The sequence below is a fragment of the Colobus angolensis genome, unplaced genomic scaffold, assembly GCF_000951035.1.
Source record: "Colobus angolensis palliatus isolate OR3802 unplaced genomic scaffold, Cang.pa_1.0 Scaffold109, whole genome shotgun sequence".
Taxonomy (NCBI): domain Eukaryota; kingdom Metazoa; phylum Chordata; class Mammalia; order Primates; family Cercopithecidae; genus Colobus; species Colobus angolensis.
This window is the reverse complement of record NW_012111919.1, coordinates 4,407,457-4,432,236: the sequence shown is the minus strand read 5'-3', so window position 1 is coordinate 4,432,236 and position 24,780 is coordinate 4,407,457.

The following is a 24,780-nucleotide window of genomic DNA, read 5'->3' as shown; positions in this document are numbered from 1 at the left end:
TCTCTCTGTGTGCACATCTAATCTTCCTCCACCTCTATCTTTAAGGATGCTTGTGATTATAATTGGGAACTACCTACTATTCCAGGATAATCTTCTCATCTCAAAGCTTTTAAATTAATTATACCTGCAAAGATCCTTTTAATCTAAATAAAGTAATATTTACAAATTTTGGTGTTTAGAACATGATACGTTTGGGAGATACTACTCAGCCGACCACAGATAGTATGTTAGATGGTAATATGTGTTATGCAAAGGAAATTAACCAAACTATGAAAGATACAGAATTCCAGCATGGTGTTAGGGACTCTTATTCTCTACAAGGCAGATATGAAATGCATTGTTCTCATGGTGAACTTTAAGCAGAGATGTGAAGGAAGTGAAGCCATGTGTAGAAAGAGGGTATTAGACAGTGGGGACGGTATCCTCAAGGTCCTGAGGACCCCATAGGACTGCAAGAGAGTGAACAGGAGCTATAGTGGTAAAGGAGGAGGTCAAGTGGGGGGCATATTGTGCATAAGAACCTTTATTCTGAATGAAATGAGAAGTCATGTGAGGACCAAGAATGACAAAATTAGATTTAATTTTTGAAAGCATCAGTTTGGTTGTTTTTAGGAGGATAGAGTACAGGGATAAGAATGGAATGTGAACATTTCTTAGGAGTATTGCCCAATAAATCTGTGAAACATGAAGATTGCTTAGAACAGAATGGAGAGGTAGAAGGGTTGGTAACTCGTCTGAGTCTAATATATTTCATAGGTAGACTTACTAGGATTTATAGACAGGTCATACATGAAGTGTAAGTGAAAGAGTGGAGAAAAGCAATATTGCCATGTTTTCAGCCTGAACAACAGGAAAGATAAAGCGGCCATGAAACTTAGATGGCACAGATTGGTGGGTGGGTTGTCAGGTTAGGGGCAAAAGTCTCTTCAGTGTTGCCATGCTTTCTGGCATCTGAATTGAGATTCTATGTCAACAGCTGGATGGAAGAGTGTGGAGTCTAGAGGCAAAATCTGGACTGAAGACAGAAATATGAGCATTGCCATCATACAGGTGGTGTTAAAAGCCCTGAGGCTGAGTGAGCTCACCTGGGGACTGGCAGAGTCAGGCAGTGATTCGTTTGTTCTGTAGCCAGTCCTGAGCTCCCAGGGAACATCTTGCACTGTTCTAAACATTGGTGATGCCAAGGTGAATTAAACCATTGTCTCTGTTCTCAAGGTGCCCATAGTCTGAGAGAAGGGCAAGTGTGTAAAAAATACATATGCTTAATATATGAGGCTAAATTCTAGAGTAGTAATTAATTCTGCTTTAGTTAAGTTGGGAAGATCTGGAAGTGTGTTTCAAGGGCACGTCATCTAGGCCTGGAAGGCCAGGCACAGTGGCTCACGCCTGTAATCCCAGGACTGTGGGAGGCTGAGGAAGGCAGATCACGAGGTCAGGAGATCGAGACCATCCTGGCTAACATGGCGAAACCCCGTCTCTACTAAAAATACAAAAAACTAGCCGGGCGAGGTGGCGGGTGCCTGTGGTCCCAGCTACTCGGGAGGCTGAGGCAGGAGAACGGTGTGAACCTGGGAGGCGGAGCTTGCAGTGAGCTGAGATGGTGCCACTGCACTCCAGCCTGGGCGACAGAGCGAGACTCTGTCTCAAAAAAAAGAAAAGAAAAGAAAAGAAAAGGAAAACGTTTTGTAAGTCTGAGAGAGATCAGGATGTCAGGAAGAAGAATAAACAGAGGGCTGTGGTTAATACAGAGATTCTCAGCCCTGGATGCACAGGAGAGACCTCTTAAAGAATTGCTTAAAACAAATGAACGATAACAACAACAACAACAGCAACAGCAACAGCATTTTTTATTTAGCTTCCACCTCAAACCATTTAAACCAGAATAGGCTGGGCTCAAGCAATGGAACATTTTAAAGTGCTTCAGTTAATGCTAATGTGTAGCTATAATGGAGACATATGAGGATAGGACACGAGGCAGTGTTTCTTGAAGTATAGCCCCTGGGCCACCTACATTACAAATTCCCAGAAAGTTTGTTAAAAATGCAGTCTCCTGAGTCCCTTTCACACTAGAAAGCCTGAATTTAAAAAGTCATTCAAGGTGAACCTTTGGCACAACAGTGTCTTGTAAACACTGGTGTGTGTGATGGGGAAAGTGAATACATTAGTGCTGAGAACTAGGTAAAGAAATGTCATGCTAAGAACAGTGGATACAATCCTGGGAAAAGCAGAACATTAGGTTTAAAGAGAGAATAAACACACAACACTCTGTATCCATTTTCATAAGGGTTAAAATACAGTAGTGCTTTGAGGTTGGATGTACGGTTAAGAGGCTGTCACAGTAATCTATGTAAGAGATTGTAAGACCCGAACCCATCTACGTCCTGGGATCATACACAGGTGACTCTCCTGTATAGGTCCTCAGGATATAACGCGTCTCAAAAATGGCCAACTGTGCATCCAATCAGGATGCAAGAAATATGGTCATTTAGCTCCTTATACCAACAAATCACTATAGAATTAGCTCTCACTTTCCTGCCAGGAATTTAAAATTTCTCTCTGGAGCATAGATGCCTGCAGGAGAATCCTATCACACAGTCCCTGTGTGAGAATTAATGAAACTACTTTTCTGATTCTTTTTAGTTCGTTGTATTTGGTTAGTTTAAGTGACGACTAAACATATTATCTCACATAGGAACTTATTTTTGAATTCCAAGATTTTAAAAATTTAATACAGATTGCCAAATGTTTACTATGAAAGGTGATTAGTCAGACTGAAACTCAGAGTATTAAGGAATTTGAATCATCTCAAAGGATTTTTTATTACAGTCAATACATCAAATACATTAGCTACACTCTTCCTTTGAGACTAGCATTAAAGTAGGTCATTCGATGACTTTTCTTTGTTTTACTTATTTAATTTTAAGACAAGTCATAATTTTTCTACTGAAGGTGAGAGAATCGACAATGGGAAATTCATACTCTTCATAGAGCAAAAACACAAAAGGGAAAAGTGAAATGAATTTTCAAAGCCCATAAATATATGGCAGCCATTATTTTATATATATATATATAAAATATATATTATTTTATATTTATATATAAAATAAAGGTTATTTTATATATAACACACACATGATGTTAGTTTTTTTTAATAGATTATTAATGGCTGAGGTTGACCATCTTCATAACTAGTCAACTGAATAAATTTTTATGAGTTGTCAGTAACAAGTGTGATTGAATTCTATGAGTGATTGTAAAAGGCTATTATTTGCCTGGTGCTCAATCAGGTGGGATAAGTCAAATGCAATCTGTCTATCTCACTGATCACTATGAAAAACACTGGACCAAATATAAAAAGCAACTTTCTAAGGACTCCAATTATACATGCAGTAGGCTACTGGACATTGTTCCATATCTCATTGACGCTCTGTTTATTTTTTTCTCAACTATTTTTCTTCCTCTGGATTTCATCTTGGATAGTTTTCCCATGTCTTTAAGTTAATGAATTATCTTATTCTGCAGTGTTTAATCTGCTGTTAATTTAATCCAATACAGTTTTTACTTTAAACTCCAAAGTTTGATTTTAATATTTGTCTCTAACATGTTCAAAATTTGCTCTACTGCCATAAATGTCATGAATACAGTTATAATAACTATTTGTATGTCTTTGTTTACTAATTCTATCATTAGTGTCATTTCCGAGTCTTTGAAAACATTTTAAATTGTAAATTGACTGATGATAGTTGTATATATTTATGGGATGCAAAATGATGTTATGATTTATGAATACAATGTGGAATAATTAAATCAAAGTAATTAACATATCCATCACCTCAAATACTTATTTTTGGTGAGAACACTTCAAATTTACTCTCTCAGCAATTTTGAAGTGTATAATACATTATTATTGACTGTATCCATGGTGTGGAATATATCTGAAAGAAAAAAATCTTACTCCTCTTGTCTAATTGAAGCTTGGTACCTTTCAACTAACATCTCCCCATACATTCTAAGCCCCTATCCTCTGATGACTGACCACCATTCTACTCTCCATTTCTTTGAGTTCCATTGTTTTAGATTCTACCTATGAGTGAGAACATGTGGCATTTGTCTTTCTGTTTCTGGCTTGTTTCACTTAGCATAATGTTCTAATTCCATCCAAGTTGTTGCAAATGACAAAATTTCTGTTTCTTTCAAGACTGAATTGTGTTCCAGCATGTGTATATACTTCACTTTCTTTATTCATTCATTTGTTGATGAATGCTTAAATTGCTTCCATATCTTGGCTATTGTGAATAATGCTACAATAAACATAGGCATGCTGACATTTCTTTGACACTACTAATTTCAAATATTTTGTGTAAATACACAGAAATGGAATTTCTAGATTATATTACCATTCTTTTTTTTTTTTTTTTTGAGGAACTTCCATACAGGTTTTTCTAATAGGTATATCAATTTATATTCCTATCAGTCTATTTGTATTTATTTATAGTATTTTCCTGCTTTTTTCATGTTGGTTAATTGATTAACCATGATGGCTGACTGAATGGTAGGTATTGTGGATTTGGGGGCACGGATATTTTTGCATCCATATACTTATTATTGAGATTTGTCTTGGGGTGCATTTCAACTACTTACACACTGTTAGAACCTTTTGAGCCTTGCTTAAGTTTTGTGATGAGCTAATCAGAGCAGCCTTTGGTATAGAGCTAATATTAGTTTACTATTTAGGTAAATACCCCTCTGAGTATTCTCTTCAATATCTGGAGAATTATGTAGTTTTCCACTCTATAATCCTATAACAGTGAGAAGGCAGCCTATTCCTGTCCCTGTGTGCAATCTCGGCACATTGTTCCCTTTAATCATTTTGGAGGTTGCATATTTTTTTCCCAGCCTCAGGTAACCTCCTTGCAGGCATGTGCTGATCAGTCCTCTGCTTAATACTTAGCGGAGAACCTCTACAGTTTTCCAGAGTGCTCTGTGTGAGTTTGTGTGTCTGTGTGTACACTGTGTAGGTCTCTCCTCTTCAGTACTGTGTCCTGAAAACTTACCCTCCTGGCCTACTTCTTGAAGTTGCATCTTAGTCTCCTCAACTCAGGGAAACTGCCACCCTCTGGATGGGTTCCTCTTCTTGGGCTGCAGTCTGCAAACTCTTCAGTAGTAAGCTGCAGCAATCTTAGGGCTCGGCTTGTCTGTTCCTCCCTCTGAGTTATCAGTTCAAAGCCAAACTTACAAAATAAAATGGAACTCAAACCATCCCTCAGAGTATATAAACAAATAACAACCAAAAAAGGCAATATATCTAAATGTGATATCTTGAATTAAAAATCTTTTAGAAGAAAACATACAGGAAAAGCTTATGACCTTGAATTAGGTAAAGTATTCTTAGACATGGCACAAAAAGTAAAATTCATCAAAAAAAAAAAAAAACTGAGAAGTTGGACTTCATTGAATTAAAACATTTTGCTCTGTGAAAGACACTTTTAAGAGGCTGAAAAGACAAAGCAGAGATTTGAAGATAATATTTGCCAAGCACATATTTCACAAAGACTTGCACTCAGGAAATACAAAGCACTCTCAAAACTCAGTAATGGGAAAACAAAAAACCCAATAAAAATGTTGTGAATAGACACTTCACCAAAGAAGATGAATAGATCACAAATAACCAAAAGTAATGAAGTTCAACGTCATTAGTCTTTAGAAAAATGCAAATTTAAGATACAAAGAGATACTTTTATACATCTATTAGTATGGCTAAAGTGAAAAACAAAGCCAATTGACTATGCCAAGTTCTGTGGAGAACACAGAACAAGAATAACCTTTATTCATTGCTGATGAGAATGCAAGCTGGTAAAACCACTTTGGAATATAGTTGATGGATACTTAGCATATGATGTACCAATACCACTCTTACATATTTACCAAGAGAAATAAAACTTATGTCCACACAAAACCTATATATGAACTTTTATTTTCAGCTTTGTTTCTAACATTTCTACCCAAATGTTCTTCAATGGGTGAATGGATAAATATATTTTAGTACATCCAGACAATTTAATACTCCAAAGCGTTGCAGAAGAATGAGCCATTTACATATGAAACAATATGGGTAAATCTCACATAGATTGCTATAAGAGAGATTTACCAACAAGGCTATTTATGCTATCTGATTATACTTTGTAACATTCTCTACAAAACAAACTATCGGGATGAAACAATCAGTGGTTGCCAGGAGTTGGGAGTTAAGATTTGTTTAATATGAAAGGGTTGCTAAGTGGATTTTGGGGTAATAGAACTGTTCTGTGTGTTATAGCAGTGCTTATGCAACTCTGTTTATTTTTCCAGTATCATAAAATTGTACCCCAAAGTGGTGATAGTGTATGTAAATTTACAAATGGATTTTAAAAGTGTGTTTGTTTTTATTTCAAATAGAAAAATACACTTCCAAAGTACTTGACTTCCAAGATAATTTGATGGTTTTGTTGTTTTTGTTTTTTGAGATGAAGTATCACTCTGTTGCACAGGCTGGAGTGCCATGGTGTGCTATCGACTCACTGCAACCTTTGCCTCTCAGGGTCAAGCAATTCCCTTGCCTCAGCCTCCCAAGTAGCTGGTATTACAGGCATGCGCCACCATGCCCAGCTAACTTTTTTGGTATTTTTAGTATAGACAGTGTTTCACCATGTTGGCTAGGCTGGTCTCGAACTCCTGGCCTTAAGTGATCTGCCATGCCCTCCTTGACCTCCCAAAGTGCTGAGATTACAAGCATGAGCCACTGCACCTATCCCATTCGATGCTTGACAAAAATTAATTGATCAAATTTAAATTCTAATTACCAATTCTCTGAACTGCAGCTTTACTCTAAATTATTTCAGTCTTAACAGGATGTTTTCCCAAATTTCATCTTGAATTTCCTCTCACTTCTTTCAGGATGGTGAGATTGATTGCTTCAAAAAATTCCAAGCACAAGGAGTTGCTATTGGCATGCTACAGCAGCATGGGTAGATGAGTAGATCACAGGGTTAGAGAAAAAGAAGGGCCAAGAGAACCTCCTGAGAAATTTAACCAAAAAAAATCCTTTCTCATTATTTTCTACCTGTCAACCTTCTGCTTCTTTTCTGAAAAAAGCATAAAATTCTTCCTACCTGATCTTTTATCTCTTCTTGTGTCCCCATGCATCCTGAACTCATGCCTCCTTTTCCTACTTTTAACCCACTATTTTGTTCACTGTCACCCAAACACACTCCAATGTCAGTCCCATGGGAACAGGCTCCATGTCTTATCCTTGTCTTCTTGCTGTCTAGAATATCACTAGAATATGCATGTCATCCCTTCATCCTTCTTGAAACATTTTCTTTTCCAGACTTTGGTAATGCCTTATTCTCCTAGTTTACCTTTTCCTACCATGTTACCGGCAACTGCTACCTACCTGGCTTAATTCTCCACTTTGCTAGGCTTTAGAATGCTGTGCTAGCCCTACTAGTATTATACATACACACACACATATATATGTTGAATTAAACATATATATGTGTGCATATATATGTGTGTGTGTGTGTATGTGTGTATATGTATATATATGTGTGCATATATATGTGTGTGTGTGTGTATGTGTGTATATGTATATGTGTGTGTGTGTGTGTGTATATATATATATATATATTTATTTATTTATTTATTTATTTTTTTGAGATAGGGTCTCACTCTGTCACCCAGGCTGGAGTGCAGCAGGATGACCACAGCTCACTGCAGCCTTGACTTCCCAGGCTCAGGTGATCCTGCCACCTCAGCCTCCAGAGTAGCTGGGACCACAGGTGCATGGCACCACACTTGGCTAATTGTTATATATTTTTGGAGAGATAGGGTCTTACCATGCTTCCCAGGCTGGTCTCGAACTCATGAGCTCAAGTAATCCACCCACCTCAGCCTCCTAAAGTGCTGGGATTGCAGGCATGAGCAACTGGGCCTCGCCGCTACTAGTATTCTAAATTCTCTTTTCTTTTCAAACTATTCTTACTCCTTGAGTAACCCTATCCCATCCCAGAAGTATACCTAAAATCCATATACTGACATCCTCTGTAGAAGATTGCTAGTTGTCTCTTCCCAAATCTGTTTGCTCTATCCTCTCCAGGGATATAATTTCAGCTGAGCTAGATTTCTTAGCTTCCCACACAGTTAGGTAGGGGAATTTGACTAGGTTTTTATGAGAAATATGAACACAGGGAATTAATACAACGTTTATGTTTTTTCTTTTTAATGTAACTCTTAACTCTTCCTCTTTATTTCCTCTGGTTTTCCCTTTCTAGTGGTTTGGGAATTGCTGTACCTGAAGCAGCCACCAGAAAGCCAGAGAGGGAAGCTACATGTAGACCCTTTCCAAAATGTCTGACACTTTGTATGTCTCCTTCCTCAGGTATACTTTTGTATTCAGCTCTACATCTAGATGTCTTTCTTAAGGGACTGACTTTGGACTACAGAAGTTGTTTGGTTGCAGAAAAAAACAAATGAACCAAGATGTTAGTAGCCAATGATGACTGAAACAAACATGATGGCAAAATGTCTAACCCTAATATAATGCTCCCTTGTAGGATAATATTGGAACAAAATCAGGGGATTTTGAATGAAGTTATACCCTTGTTTGGCATCTTCCCCTTTCCTGCTCTGCCTCACCTGTTCACTTGCACATTTTTCTTGGGGATATTCCCATAAGAAAGCACTTGCATGAAAATTCAATCTGAGGATAAGCTTCTGTGAAAACTGACCTAAAGAGGTGCGCATACCCAAACTCAGTCTCCTAACCTATCTCTAACTCAGTCGTACAAAAAGTAACAAGTCAAAGACAACTTCTTCAGTATAAAAAGGAGTACAGGCATACACATACCAGGTCTGTCCCACAGACCCTGGCCGATGGATGAAATGAGTACTCAGACACAGGTATGCAGTGTAAGAGCAGCTAGGAGACTGCCTGACACTAGTGGCCAGAGAGCAGCCCAGAGAAGCTGGAGCTGCTGCTTTTATTCAGTGCAGGCACATGCCAAAAACCTTGAGCCAACACAACCTGTAAGGAATCAACATTTATTATTCCCCTTTCAGGGAATGTCATGCACACAGATGATCAAAGGTCAGTTCCTGGTCTACATAAGTAAACAAGCCTGTTTAAGATAAATTCCCCCACATTCCCTTGTAACTACTCCTTGCCCTCTGCCTCAGGGTTGTAGAACAGCTGCCTTCAGCTTTTCTCCCCTGGGGCTCTGCAGAACCTTCTGACCTTTCAGAAGGTTTGCATCCTTTCCCTATAGTTTTTCCCACCACTCTGACCAATCACACCCCCCCACACACATACACGTACACACATATCAGTGTGGGAGCAATAAAGTCATAACAGGGAACTACAGGGAACTTAGGACATCCAAACTTTAAGTCGCCCATGTTTTACACCCATGTTTTATTTAGTGTAACAGAAAATAAAAATAAACTTGAACCTTGGGAAAATCAAGGATACTGTCTCTTTTTACTTTTTATTTATTTATGTTTTTTTGTGTCGCTTTGTCACCCAGGTTGGAGTGCAGTGGTGTGATCTCGGCTCACTAAAACCTCCACCCCGAGTTCAAGCTATTCCCCTGACTCAGCCCCTCGAATAGCTGGTATTATAGGTGCCTGCCCCCACGCCCAGCTAATTTTTGTATTTTTAGTAGAGACAGGATTTCATCATGTTGGCCAGCGTGTTCTCAAACTCCTGGCCTCAAGTGATCACCCGCCATGGCCTCCCAAAGTGCTAGGATTACAGACGTGAGCCACTGTGCCCAGCCAGGATACCATCTCATTACCAATCCTGGTATTAGAGATTTAAAAATCTGGATGTAATAATTAAATCCAATCTATACATGCATTTGTAACTTACTGTTAATATGGACTTACAGCAAAAAAAAAAAAAAAAAAAAAAAAATTCCCTTTAAAAAAATCCTGAATTGGTAGTGTTCCTATATGCTTAAAAAACAAACAAACAAATAAAAAACAATAACAAAAACCCACACAAATACTCTCTGGAGAAAAGCACCACACCATCAAACCAGGTCCAAAATAATCCCTACAGATAAACTTGTGAGGAGTATCAATTTACTGTCAAAAGTAAATTAACAAACCAGGACAAAGTATGGTAAATAAGGGTCAGCAGAAATATCGGACAACAAAGAAAATCAATTTTTTAGATTTTTAAAAATCAGACATCAAGTATAAAACAACTACTATATGTATTTCAAAAAATAAAAACAAAAGTGAAAGATAATATGTTGAGAGGGATATAAAAACTAAGTGCAGGCCAGGCACAGTGGCTCACGCCTGTCTGTAATCCCAGCACTTTGGGAGGCTAAGGCGAGCAGATTGCCCAAGCTCTGGAGTTCGAGACCATCCTGGGCAACACGATGAAACCCCGTCTCTACTAAAATACAAAAAAAATTAGCCAGGTGTGGCAGCGCACACCTGTACTCCTAGCTACTCCGGAGGCTGAGGCAGGAGAATTGCTTGAACCTGGGAGGCGGAGGTTTCAGTGAGCTGAGATCATGCCACCGCACTCCAGTCTGGGTGACAGAGTGAGACTCCGTCCCCAAAAACAACTAAGTGCAAAAGAACCAAACAGAACTTCTAGAAATACAATGCAAAGTATTTGGAAAAAACAGAAGAAAGAATTATGGCCAAATGATAGGTTTTTAAAATATATCCAGAATACAGCCCATAGAAACAAAAACATGGGAAACGTGGGAGAAAATGACGCTGGGATGTGGAGACCCAACGTTTGTCTAACTGGGGTTGTGGATAAGAGGCAAAATAATGGCTGAAACGTTTTCCATTAATCAGAAAACTTCAGATTCAGCAATCCATAGGAAACCTAGGCAGGCTAAAACAAGGTCTCCATATCTAGACATAAAAATAATGAACTCAAAGAACAGCAAAGGCAAAACAACAACAATAACAAGCAAACAACAGTTGTGGGCACTATAGTATAGTGGAATAATATTATCAGAGAGATGACAGAAAATAACTGTTAAATTATATATCTAGCAAAATAATATTTTCAGAAACAAGGGAATTTTAAATATGCACACACACACACTTCAAATTAGTTTCACTCTTTTTTAAAAAAATTTTACAAATTCAAATGGCACAAGTGCAGTTTTGTTATATGGGTACCATTCCAAGAAAATAAATAGTCTATGTAACTTCCAAATTGGGGAGAAACAAAATAAGAAATGCAATTTAAAATTAGGCAGAAAAGAGAGGAAAAGAGACAGAAAAGTTTGAGTAAATAGAAAATATTGAAATAGTGTTGAAGATGAATATAAGTATATTAGATATTATAATGACATAAACTGATTAGATATTTCAAGTAAAAGATAAAGACTGTTATACTGGATTTAAACGTTTTCTAAATTACAACTATGTGCTATTTACAAGAAATATATCTAAAATATATTCAGGCAAAGTGATTAACCTAGGCAAAACGTCTCTACATGCTACTATTTACTTCACAAGGAATATAAAATAGTACTGAACTTTTATAATCTAATAACTAGCTAATATTATATAAACAATCATACTGAGGAGGTAAGATATACTTATTTTAGTATTTCATTACATAGGCAAAATAAATGAGTGATTTTAAAGAAGAATTTAACAACAAAATTTACTACATTGATCCAAAGTTATTAAAATTAGCTACATTAATAGTGATTTTACACGGGTCATATTCTGTGATCTCTATGAATGTAAGTTAGAAAGCAGAAATAACAACATTGTTACAAACATTATTTTAAGAAATTAAAGTCTTCCTTTTTAAGTAGCATACACTTGAAGAAGTCATAATAGAAGTTAGAATATATTTAGAACTAAAAAATGAATATGAAAATTGTTAAATGAGTTACAGTAGTACTTGCATGGAAATGTATAGTTCTAAATGTTACATGATTAGAAAACAAAATTCTGAAAATTAATGACCTAAGCATCCAACCTAAGATTTTTTTTTGAGGGAGAATCTGAGGAGTTGGGAGATGGTGAATGTGAGAGAAAAAATGGGCTAACATCAAATAAAACAAAAAATAACAATAATAAAGGCAAGTAGGGATGTATACTATAAGCCACCAGTAAGATTTATCAAGAATAAAAGAGAATGCTCAAAAAATCAGTATTAAGAATGGATAAGAAGATATAACTAGTTAGTTCAGAAATTAAGAAGTTAATGAATGCATATAATGAACAACTTTATACTAATACATTTTAAAACTTAAGTGAAATGAACCAATATCTAAGAAAAATGTAACTTATCAAATGTGTCTCAATCAGAATTAGAAAACTGAACAGTTCTATAACCACTAAAAATGATCTGTAGTTAGTTAAAATTGTTCCCATAAAAAAACCATCAGACAGAATGTTTTATGGCATAATCTTTCCAACACTGGGGGAATGAGTAAATCAAATGTTACAAAACGAATAAAGAAGGAGAAAAAGTGGGAATACTCTGCCGCACATTTTTTGGAGTTCATATAATCCTGATTCCAAAACCTAACAAAGATAACAAGTCTAGAAATGTATTAGGCAATTTCATTCATGAATATACATGCAAACACCCTAAATGAAATACTGAAAAGTAGTACCTATAATGAATAAAAGAACATAATATATCATGACCAAATTGGATCTTCTTATAAACACAAGATTAGAATTTTATATTTAGAAAATTAGTATTTAGATTGTATACTTGGATTAGTATTTAGATTTAGAAAATCTATTTAAATAATTCACAATATAAGAGTACAAAGGCCATAAAATTAAGTTAACAGCTTTAAGAACAGCATTAGATAAAATCCAACATCTATTCATAATGAAAAACATCACAAAGCAAAAATAAAATAAATACAACAATCTTCTTTAATATAATAAAGTATATATTAAATCCATAAGTAAATATTCTTAAGGGAGAAATATTTAAAGCCATTTATTGAAGATCAGAACCAAGAAGAAGTGTAAATTATCCCCCCTTCTAGATAACTTTATATTGGCAATCCTAGCCAGGCCTGTAAAGCAGATAAGTGCAGAAATAAATGAATTAATAAGTCATTTAATCGATAATGATTTAAATGAAAAAAGAAAATTATCTATATTTGCAGATGATTCAGTTAGCTATAAAAACAGGAAAGATATACATATTTAATAGAATTAACAAAATTAGTATGATTGCTGTAAAGGGTCAATATATTTTAAAAGAAATTAATTGGCTTTTTATAGAATGAAAGAAATAATTAGGTAAAATAATTTAAGTGGTATAACTTAATAAACCACCAAAAAATACAAATACCTGGAAACAAATATAGTCAAAGGGTTGTAAGTCATCTATGAAAAAATATAAATTTTTATAAAACGATATTCAAGAAAAGCTAACTAACTAGATTATCCATGTTAATGGATAAAAAGACTCAATATTCAAAACATATAAATTCTCCCCCCAAGTAATATATAATCTAGTGCAATTATAATCAAATGTCAAGTAATTACTTTGTAGATTTTGGTAAAATAAATCTAAAATTTATAGAAGAACAGAGGACCAAAATTGACAGACATAGGTAAATAAGAATGAGATTAGGATACTCACCTTATTAGATATGAAGAATTATTAATATGCAATTGTAATTCAAAGATTGTTGTATAAGTGGAAGGGTAAATATATTGCTCTATGGAACAGAAAATGTCAAATAGAAAGATTTGATTTATTAGAAGGCTAGCAATACAGATGACTAGAATAAGGAAATAATTTTGAATTATTTGTGTTGGCAATTATTTGACCAAATTATAAAAGAAATTGTATTTCGGTTATCATTTTGAGTAAAATCTTTGTATAAAAACTATATTAAAATTATAAGATAAAATATGTTTTTGACCTCAGAACATGAAAAACTATTTTGATTTTGGTTTGTTTTTAGCAAGACAAAAGAACTAACTGTAAATTTTAACTATTAATATTTTTAAATTAATATTTTTCTCCATTAATAAACACCATTAAGAATATTAACAGTAAATTTATATGCTAGAAGAATTTTTTTATTGTATAAAGCCAGGATGAATATTTGGAATATGCAAAGTCATGCTCATGCTATGTTTCAAATAAAATAGAAGCAATAGAGGAATAAGTCAATAGCAGTTCACAGAATCGGAAATATGAATGTCCAATAAAGATATAACAAGGTGCTCAATCTAATTGGTTGTCAGAAAAACACACATTATTGCTTTAAGATACTATGTCATACCCATAAAACTAACAATATAAAAAATCTGAAAATATAAATTGTTGAAGGTCTTAAACATAGCAACTGGAGGTTTAAATGGCTATAACTATATGGAAATTAGTTTGGCTTCATCCAATAAATTTGAAGAATCTAGATGAAGCCTATTGGGATTCTTGCACAGTGGCTCTGAGGATAGACGTAGAAATATGTATTGGAGCCTTACGTGCTATTGCAACAAATACATTACTGATTTTGAAAACAATAAATACATGGCATGTTTATATAACGGGGCACCTGCTTCACCACCAAAAGTTTTTACATTAGTAACAATGAATAAACTACTGCTATACCAAACATAAATTACTATCAAGAACATAATGCTAAACATGGAAGTTACAGAATACATATAATGTGATTATATTTGTGTAGGTAAAAACAAGTTGTCTTAGTACACTCGTGCTACCATAACTATAAATTTGATACTAGGTAATTTTAAAGGAACAGATATTTATTCCTCACCATTCTGAAGGCTGGGAAGTCCAAGATCAAGGCGTTGGCAGTTTTGGTGTCTGGTGAAGGCTTCTTTCTGCTTTGAAGATGGTGCCTTGTTGCTGCACTCTCTAAAGGAGATGAGTGCTGTGTCTGCACATGGCAGAAAAGATAGAAGGGGAAAAGGGGGAAGGAAGCAGCTTCCTCACACTTCTTTTCTTTTTATTCTTTCTACTTTTAATTTTCAAAATTAACACAAAACATTTGTACATATTTATAAGATACTTAGTGATGTTACATACTATGTATTATAGTGATGAAATCAGGGTAATTACCATATCCATATCAAACATTCATTATTTCTTTGTGTTAGGAACATTCAACATCCTCCTTCTAGCGATTTGAAAGTACATAATATATTATTAAGTATAGTTATCCTGTAGAGCTGTAGAACACTAGAACGTATTCCTCCTATCTAGCTGTAATTTTGTCTTCTTTAACAAATCTCTCCCTTATTCTCCTCTTACTTCTACCCTTCCTATCCTCTAGTATCCTTTGTTCTACTTTTTACTTCTATGTGATAAACTTTTTATCTTCCAGATATGAGTGAGAACTTTCAGAGTTTAACTTCCTTTCCTGGCTTATTTCACTTGACATAATGTCCTCCAGTTCCATTCATGTTGCCATGAATGACAAGATTTTATTCTTTTTTATGGCTCAATATTATTCTATTGTTTGTGTAGAGATACCACATTTTCTTTTTTTTGTTCACCTGTTGTTGGACACCTAAGTTGATTCCATATGTTGGCTATTGTGATTGTGAATAGCCTAGTACATCATTTGTAAGGGCACTAATTCCATTCATGAGAACTCTGCCCTCATGACCTAATCACCTCCTAAAGGTTCCACTTCTTAACACTATCACATTAGTGATTAAGTTTCAACATAAAAATGTGGGAAGACATATTCACACCATAGCACATGAGAAACGCAATATGTATTTAATACTTCAAATATGTTTGGAAAGATTATTAAAGAGAAAAAAAAGGATGATAAACACAAAATTCAGAACATATCCCATAAATATATATACCTACTATATGCCCATAAAATTAAAAATACAAAATTTTAAAAATACAACAAAATTCAGAGTACTGATTACTGCTGAGGAGGGAGAGAAGGAAATAACACTGAGAAAGTATTACTTGGGGCTTCCAAAATAATGGTAAGTTTCAGGCAATGTTTCAATAAAAGTGGAAGCAAAACAGGTGTTCATTTTAGTTACTCTATATATTTCATACATATTTATAAATATTTGTTTGTTTTCAGTGCTTAATCAAACAATACAAAGCAAATCTTGAGAAAAACTTCAGGCAGATATCAAATACTCATCTACAAAATAAAGTTGGCCCTTTGTTTTATGTTGTTGTTGTTGTTTGCCACTGGTAACTTTTTTTTTAATTTTAATTTTTTATTTCCATAAGTTTTGGGGGAACAGGTTACATGAGTAAGTTCTTTAGTGGTGATTTTTGAGATTTTGATGCACCCATTACCTCAGCAGTATACACTGAACCCAATTTGTAGTTGAGGAAAGGAAGTCATTATATGAAAAAGATATTTGCATATGCATGTTTACAGCAGCACAATTGGCAATTGCAAAAATATCAACCCAAATGCCCATCAGTCAATGAGTGAATAAAGTTGGCCCTTTGTATTCATGGGTTCCACATGTGCAAATTTGACCAATCACGGATCAAAAATATTTTTTTAAAAAACAAAAACAATAAAAAATAATGCAACAATAAAATATTATAAATAAGAATATAGTACAATAACTATGTATCACTTGCATTGTATTTAGTATTGTAAGTAAAGATGATTTAAAGTATATGGGATGATATATGTAGGTTACATGTAAACACAGATAGACTTATGAAAATGCTTGGGATGAGAAGTGTTTTTAATTTTGGATATTTTTGGATTTTTGAATACTTTCTTCTTTGTTGTTGTTGTTGTTGTTGTTGTTGTTGTTGTTTGAGATGGAGTCTTGCTCTGTCACCCAGGCTGGAGTGCAGTGGCGCTATCTCAGTTCACTGCAAGCTCCATCCCCTGGGTTCACGCCGTTCTCCTGCCTCAGCCTGCCGAGTAGCTGGGACTACAGGCGCCCGCCACCACGCCCGGCTAATTTTTTGTATTTTTAATAGAGGTGGGGTTTCACCGTGTTAACCAGGATGGTCTCGATCTCCTGACCTTGTGATCCACCAGCCTCGGCCTCCCAAAGTGCTGGGATTACAGGCGTGAGCCACCACGTCCAGCCTGGATTTTGGAATACTTTCATATACGTAATGAGATATCTTGGGGATGGGACCCAAGTGTAAATATAAAATTCATTTATGTTTTCTATACATCTTATACACATTGTTTGAAAGTAATTTTATACAATATTTTAAATAATTTGTGTATTGTGTTAAGTACTCGTGTGTGGAACTTTCCACTTGTGACATCCTGTTGGTACTCAAATTTCAAATTTTGGAGGATTCTGGATTTCAGATTTTCAGATTAGGAATACTCAACCTATATATACCATGCCAGTTTATATAAGGGACTTGAGCACACAGAAATGTTGGTATCTGCAGGAGTTCTTGGAATCAATCTTCTCTGGATGCTGAGGAATGACTGTGTAGTATTTTTATACAGTGTAGAGATGAAGACATTTAGGACATATTCGAAAATCTTTTTAAAATGGGATAAGCATCAAGCTAGTATCAACTCAAACTAGAATTATCTGACTTTCAGTCCACAGGCGTTTATTATTTAGAAAGATTTTATCATTCATTCAAATAATTAAATTAAGCTTAGCCATTCTTAGAAAATAAGTGTTATTTTAAGGGAAGACATCGGGTTTGTTACACATTTGAAAAAATGAATTACAAAATTGATAAAGTGGGGTTAACTTACTTTACATAGTCTTTAGAATTGGTATAGTTGGTTCATTCTTTGAACCTCAGTTTTTTACACATAAAATGAGCAGGGTAATGTCTTAGATAATTTTAATATAATTTTCACATAGGAGTTTACAAGTCTATGAAAATAGAAAGTTTTAAGAAATTCTTTTAAGTTTTCTAGAAAAAAAAACAAATATGAACTTGTTGAAAAAACTGATTTCTGCCTCTACAATATATTTAAATATGTTATTTTAGACATAAACACAGTTTTGGTATGAGATTAATTAAGAAGTGTTAAATTCAGGAAGGCTCATTCCTCCCATTCTCCTTTCATTTCATTTCCTTTCATTCCTCTCATTTTCTTTCCAGGATTATTTTAGCTCTACTAGTTGTTTTGCCCTTAGATTGATCTTATCTATATCTACAAAGAGTCTTACTGAAATTCTTAAAGGGATTGTGTTAAGCCTAAATATCAATTTGAGGAAAATTGGCATCTTTCTATATTGAGCCTTCCAATCTGTGTACAATATAATGTCTCCCTATTTGCATTTTTGTTGTGTTTTCATTCAAATATATCATTTTTGAGTGAGTATAAGCAATGTTGCTTTTTTTAGTATAACTGTCCCTGTGCTCATTGCCATTATATAGAAATTCAATTGACTTTTGTATGGTTATCTTACATCCTGTGACCTTGCTAAACTCCCTTATTAGTTGTAGAAGTTTTTATGGTAGATTTCTTGGGATGTTCTACATAGAAAAGTATATCATTTTCAAATAGGGAGAGTTTTATTTTATTTTATTTTTTCCTTTCTGATTTGTGTGTCTTTTCTTTTCTTGCCTTATTGCACTGGCTAAAACTTCTAATATTATGCTGAATTGTAGAGGTGATGAGAGACATTCATTTGCCTTGTTCCTAATCTTAGGGGGAAACTGTTCCTTAAGTATAACAGTAGCTCAGGGTTTTTTGTAGATGTCTCATCAAATTGAGAAGTGACTGTATACTCCTATTTTTAGGAGAAATTTTCCATTAATAAATGTTGAATTTTGTGAAATGTTTTTATCTGTGTTTGTTGATAAAAATGTGATCTTTTTTCTCTGTTTTTATAGTGAAATACATTGATTGATTTTTGAATATTTAAGAGTCTTGCATATCTATAATAAATCCCAAATGGTCATGGGTCATTTTTATTTTTCATGTATTCCTGAATATTCTACTTGTTAATATTTTGTTAAGGATTTTTGCATCTATATTCATGATATATCTAAGTCTTGTAGTTTTCTTTCATTGCACAATATGTTTCTGGTTTTAGAATGAGGGTACTAATAGCTTCACAAAATGCATTGGTAAGTGTTCCTTTCTCTTTTATTTTTGTGGAAGAGATTGCATCAAATTGGTTGTAATTCCTTAAATATTTGATAGAATCCTCCTGTGAAACCATCTGGGTGTGGAGGTTTCTTTTTTAGAATTTTATTTGAATTGAAAATTCTAGTTCCTTAATATTTATAAGAATATTCAACTTATCTATTTCATATTGAGCAAGTTGTGGTAGTTGGTGTTTTTTGAATAATTGGTTCATTTAATCTTAGTTGAATTTATTTGTATAGAGCTGCTCATAATATTTCCTTATTAACCTCTCAATGTCTGCAGAGTCTGCAAGGCTGTTTAAAAAACAGACTTAGCAAAATCCTTATTATGCTAATACTAAGAGTTTAGTGTCCTCCTAATGTATATGCATATATGTATATGTCCTCTTTTTGTGTATAAATATAATGGTATATATGAGTTTCTTCGAAAGGAATATCATATACATCATTTCCTGGATTTATTTTTTTTACTATTGGAATTTATTTTTCTGCAGAATCCATTGTAAAATGCCTTCTCTAAAGAACCCTCTTAACAGTTTTTTCTGATCTCTTCTTCTATCAAACATCATTGAGATGCCAGCCTGGGCTGGTTATGTTGTCATCAATATTTCTAGAACAAAACCCACTATCTTGAGATCTGCCCAGGAGGACTAATTTGCCACATTACCTTTTTAAGAGGTGTCATTTCATTTGTTATAAAATTGGCATAAAGGGTTGTAGGATTCTAATTGATCTTGGGAATCAGGTTTCCTAAAGGCAAGGAAAAATTTGCTTCTTACTCACATTTACATCCTTAGGGTCCTCAATTACTGTGCCTGGAGATAGCAGATGGTAATCAAATGTCTTTGAATGCATGAAAGATGAAATAAATAAATGAGTTGATCCCATCTTTTCTTTTGCGTTGGAGACAGGTATCTAGAGGATTATCTGTTATTTGAGTTATCCTTGTTTTCTCTGGCATTGTAGACAATCAGAAGGATATCTCAAATCACTTTTAGAAAATTCTCTCAGGTTGGTGGTATCAATCAGGGGCAATTTTGGCCTCAGCTGGCAAAGTCTGGAGACACATTTGTTACAAGTAGGGGCGTGTTACCAGAATCTAGTGGGAATAAGCCAGGTATGCTGCTTAACTTTCCACAATGCACACAGAAGCTTCCAACAATAAGAAATTACATAGCCCAAATGTCAATAGTGTTGAGGTTGAAAAACCCTAAGAGGCTAATGGATACAACACATAGTTCATGATCCTTACCACTTCTCTTCATATACCCCTAATATCAGGTTCATGCTAGCACCTCCCTTTTAGCCCATATAATATTTTTGTTTTCTTGCCTCATGAATTTATTTTCCGAAGCCTTAGGAACTTTGTTAGTCAAAAATCACATATTCCAGGCAAACTGAACGTGGGAGGAAATCAGTGGTCTTGGAGGACGACAACCTTAAACAATGTGGGATAGAAGTTGGTTGATAAAGGATTGAGACTCCTAATATTGCAGGAAACAATTATTCACATATATTCTGCATGGCTATTCAGAGGTGTTTCTGTGTGATTAAGCCCCAGTTGTCTGCAGTGGTAACCTGTACACTTTATTATAGTTTTCTCCTTTTCTCTCTTGTTCTCCTTGCTCTATCATTCCCACTTTTAAATAAACTACTGTGCCCAAGTCCCTGTTTCAGGTTTTACTTTAGAAGAACCCAAACTTGGGCAATGGATCTTTCTTAAAAAGCAAGTAGCAACTCCCAGAAGTAATGGATAGGAAAGGGATAGGATAGTTGGACTATTCCAAATCTTGTGTGGAACACATTGGAAATATCATAATGAAATTAAATAGCCAAAATGTAAAACAGGCTACTGTGAGTCACTTTCACTGATCCCAGTCATTTTTATGAGTATGTTGTGAGAAATGAAGGTACAGGTGCCTTGAGCACTGAGGCAGAACTGGAAGAGTTACTAATTTAGAACTAGCATCTACCATCCTTATTACTCCTTGTCTTACTTTTCTTTGCCTTAAGTAGACTGTGAGATATGGGGTAAAGAAGAAGAACTAGCTATTATAATAATTGGTAAAAGGAGATGAGAAAATCAGTATTCATTTAGGGTATTTCCTCCCGTTCAGATGTCATAGATGTTCTTTAAATCACTGTACAAATTTATAGAGTCTGTCATTCTGTGAAAAGCATTAATGAAACCCTGTTGAAGGCATTATATTATGAAAAATAATGCAGAGAAGTGAGGAAGACATACAAGTTCCCTACATCGAGACAGATTCTACACTTGAAGTCTCATGCTATAAATGTATGCATAATTGTTCTGAGGGTTGATAAGAGTTGCCTTAGCAGGTGAAGTTAGCTGGGGGCCTGGCAATACCGTGATCCGGACGTTCAAAAGCTTTCAAGGTTCAATGCAATCAGTCATATGAGTGACTACATGTAATATTATTCTGCTTAGATTTCTTCATGCATTATATATAGGTTAAAAAAGGTTGCCGTAAATAGTAGGTTCATAGAAAGGACAGACTGAACGTTTGAACTCCGCAAAAGAAAAATTAAGTGTGAGAGAGAAAGACCGTTTTTCACTTCTTTCCCAGACTCCCTATCACCCCTGTGATGCAGGTGACTGCAGAAGCAACATTAGTTCAACATTAAAATTCGATAAGCCTTTTTCTTGATTTCAATCTGACAGGTCTCCTGCATGGAAGAGAAGGCACAAGGCTGAATGAATGAGTTTCTAAACAAACTGGGTCAGATGTTGCTTTTGCCTGGCTTACTTAATATTGATTGGTAATTAAGTGGTTTAAAATTGGTCCTTTCCTAGTGAAGAAAACTTAGTGCAGGGCTTTTCAGGTTTTTTGAGACCTTTAGAGAACTGGAAAAAAAAAGAATGAGAATGAGAAAGAGACATTTTTGAGGGTCTTGGTTTCAAAAGAAGAATGGGATGTGATTTCCCCTGTTGAATCTCATTTAATGATAGAAAGTCACTCAGTGTCAGAATTATAGGGGATAACAAGTGGTCTCTCTTCTGGAGTGCACAGAAGAGTGTATACATCCATCTACCTTCTCAAATCAAAACCAGTGATTCATGAACTGACCAGCACGCATGGAATTGGATTGACTCTGGTGGAATAGATACTATTTGGTAAATGAGTGCAAAGACCAAAATGGAAGAAATGGAATCTGGGAAGAAGACAACATGACAGCCCATGGCTGAGTAGGTCAGCTCAGGGTGAGACAAAATAGGACACTGGAGAACATACTCCAGCAGCACTTACTCAAGAACAAGTAGGGTACAACTAAGCACCACTGAAATCCCAGTTAAATCAGAATCACCATGTCTATGCTCCTGTGGAGATGCAAAAATGTAAAAAGTAATAAATTAAATGAATGAATAAAATGAATGAATGAATTAAATATATAATGAATGAAAATTACATATATTATAAAATACATGTTTACTTCTTTATCTCAATTCCTAACACATATTCCCTGATATTCTGATCATATGCATTCTAAGGCAAACTATTTCTTCTTGCTTTGTTACAATCAGAGGTAACTTTTAGAGAACTTTGTGCAAGCTTAATGAATACTTCAGAAATCTGCAGGAGCAGACAGAAGACACAGGACATATTTTGTCGTCGTTGGTTGAGGGGATAAGTAGTATAGGTCATTTTGTATGGTTTTATATTTTGAATCTCCTGTCAAAGGTATGTTAACTCATATATTACCTCAATAAAGGTTTCTGGGGAATAAATAATGGCAAGATGCTGAAGGAAATAAGACAACCAGTGAAACAGAAATTCTATCTTTAACGGGTTTATAAATTCTATAACTAATAAGATAATAACAAATAAAAAGTTGTGGGGAGCAAAAATACAAATGATTATAAAAATTGGATTAAGAGGAGACTTTTAGATGGGAGAGGGGTTAGGGAAAGCCCTGGAGAATAAATAAAATTGGAGTTGAAATTGGAGGGTAGGTGGGATTTGAGTATGTGTAAGTTGGATGATGCACTCTGTTTAGAAGTTTTTTAAAAAGCACATATGTGGAGAAAAATTGGGATAAGCACACAGAGCACCAAGGGGCTTGGCTGAAATATTGGATGTATGAAGGAAATTTAAAAAAAAAAAAAAAGTGGTAGAGATTATCTAGTATCACGTATTCAAGGTCCATAAGTGACAGTTGGAGGATCTGGGGATTTGTCCAATGATCAATTAGGACTTACTGAAGGCTGATCAACATAGTTTTGCCCTAAGTAGATAAACTTGGTAATGGAATTCAGGATAGATTTAAATGGGAGAGTAGACTTTAGGAGTCCAAATGAGTATTACAGTGTGCCAGAAGTGACGTATACTGGGTGAAAGGCACCAACTCAGTAGTGGAGGTGAAAGATGAGAGAGCAATTGATTTCAGACATGTTAAACTCAAGTGCCACAAACATGTAGTCAAATGGAGGAGATAACCTGATTTTCAGAGCCTTTGTTTGCCCATAGTTATGCCAATGATAGTGTATATATAATGACATTATGTAAAAAAGTGTGTTTCCTATTTCACTAAGCTTTATGTTGACTTTAAAGTTGACTTTTATGCTCTAAGCAAGTGTTTTTCCTGTTGGGCTATGCATATAAATCTTCTGTTAAGTTCTTAAAACTAGGAAAGCCTTGAGTACCATTCCAAACTCCCTTGGGCTAGGGTCCAACAATTTGTATTTATGATATTCCAGAGCCGATTCAGATGTGTAATGTAGGCAAGGTTGATAAATAGTGTCCACTTTGTAATTTTACCATCCCAGATGGAAAGCAGTCCTATATGTGGCCTATGACTAAAAAAAAAAATGAGGTTGGTAATTAGTGCAATCATAGCTACTTAATTTGGGTGATTCATAGGACATTTCTGAATTTTATGAGATCCTTAAAACAGCTTATAGTTTTGTATTTTGAGAGGTTTAGTTTTTTCTTTACTAGTTGGGACCAAGGATTATTCTTGAAAAGTCATTACTGAAAGTCGATTTTTAAAAAGCTCATAATCACTTGATTGGGAGTAGAGGTTGCTTCTCAGTGTCCATCTGAAGCTACTTGTTTTGCTTCCTGTGTAATAGTAAGCAGTGCCTTAAGAAGGGGAACAGATATTGCCCTGAATAAGGCTGTCACACTATGGGAATCAATCTTAGTCAATTTTATCTGAAATATTGCATTTTGAAATACAGTTTAAAAAAACAAAATAAGTCATTCCAAAGAAAAATTTCAACAAAGGTTTCACATTCAACCATTTTCATATCCCCAGGATATGTGGGCTATTACATTTTGCCTGCCAGTTCCTGTTCATGTTGTATACTTTTGCATAGTTCTAATGTAGATATTTGGAAATTTTCTTCTTTCTTATGAATGAGATTAATTACCATTATCCTAAGATGCTTCAATATTTCAGTATATTTGACTTCAAAATAGCATTTTAATAAGGGTATAATACTTCATTAGATACACCGTTATTAACAGATTATTCCTCCATTAGTGGACATTACTATTTTGGAATTTTTGTAAAGATAAAGAATGTTGCTGTTAACAAGGAGTCTGTTGGGCTTTCGATTAAGAAATATTCATTAAACAATGTTTTGCATCCCAGCACTTTGGGAGGCCGAGACGGGCGGATCACGAGGTCAGGAGATCGAGACCATACTGGCTAACACAGTGAAACCCCGTCTCTACTAAAAA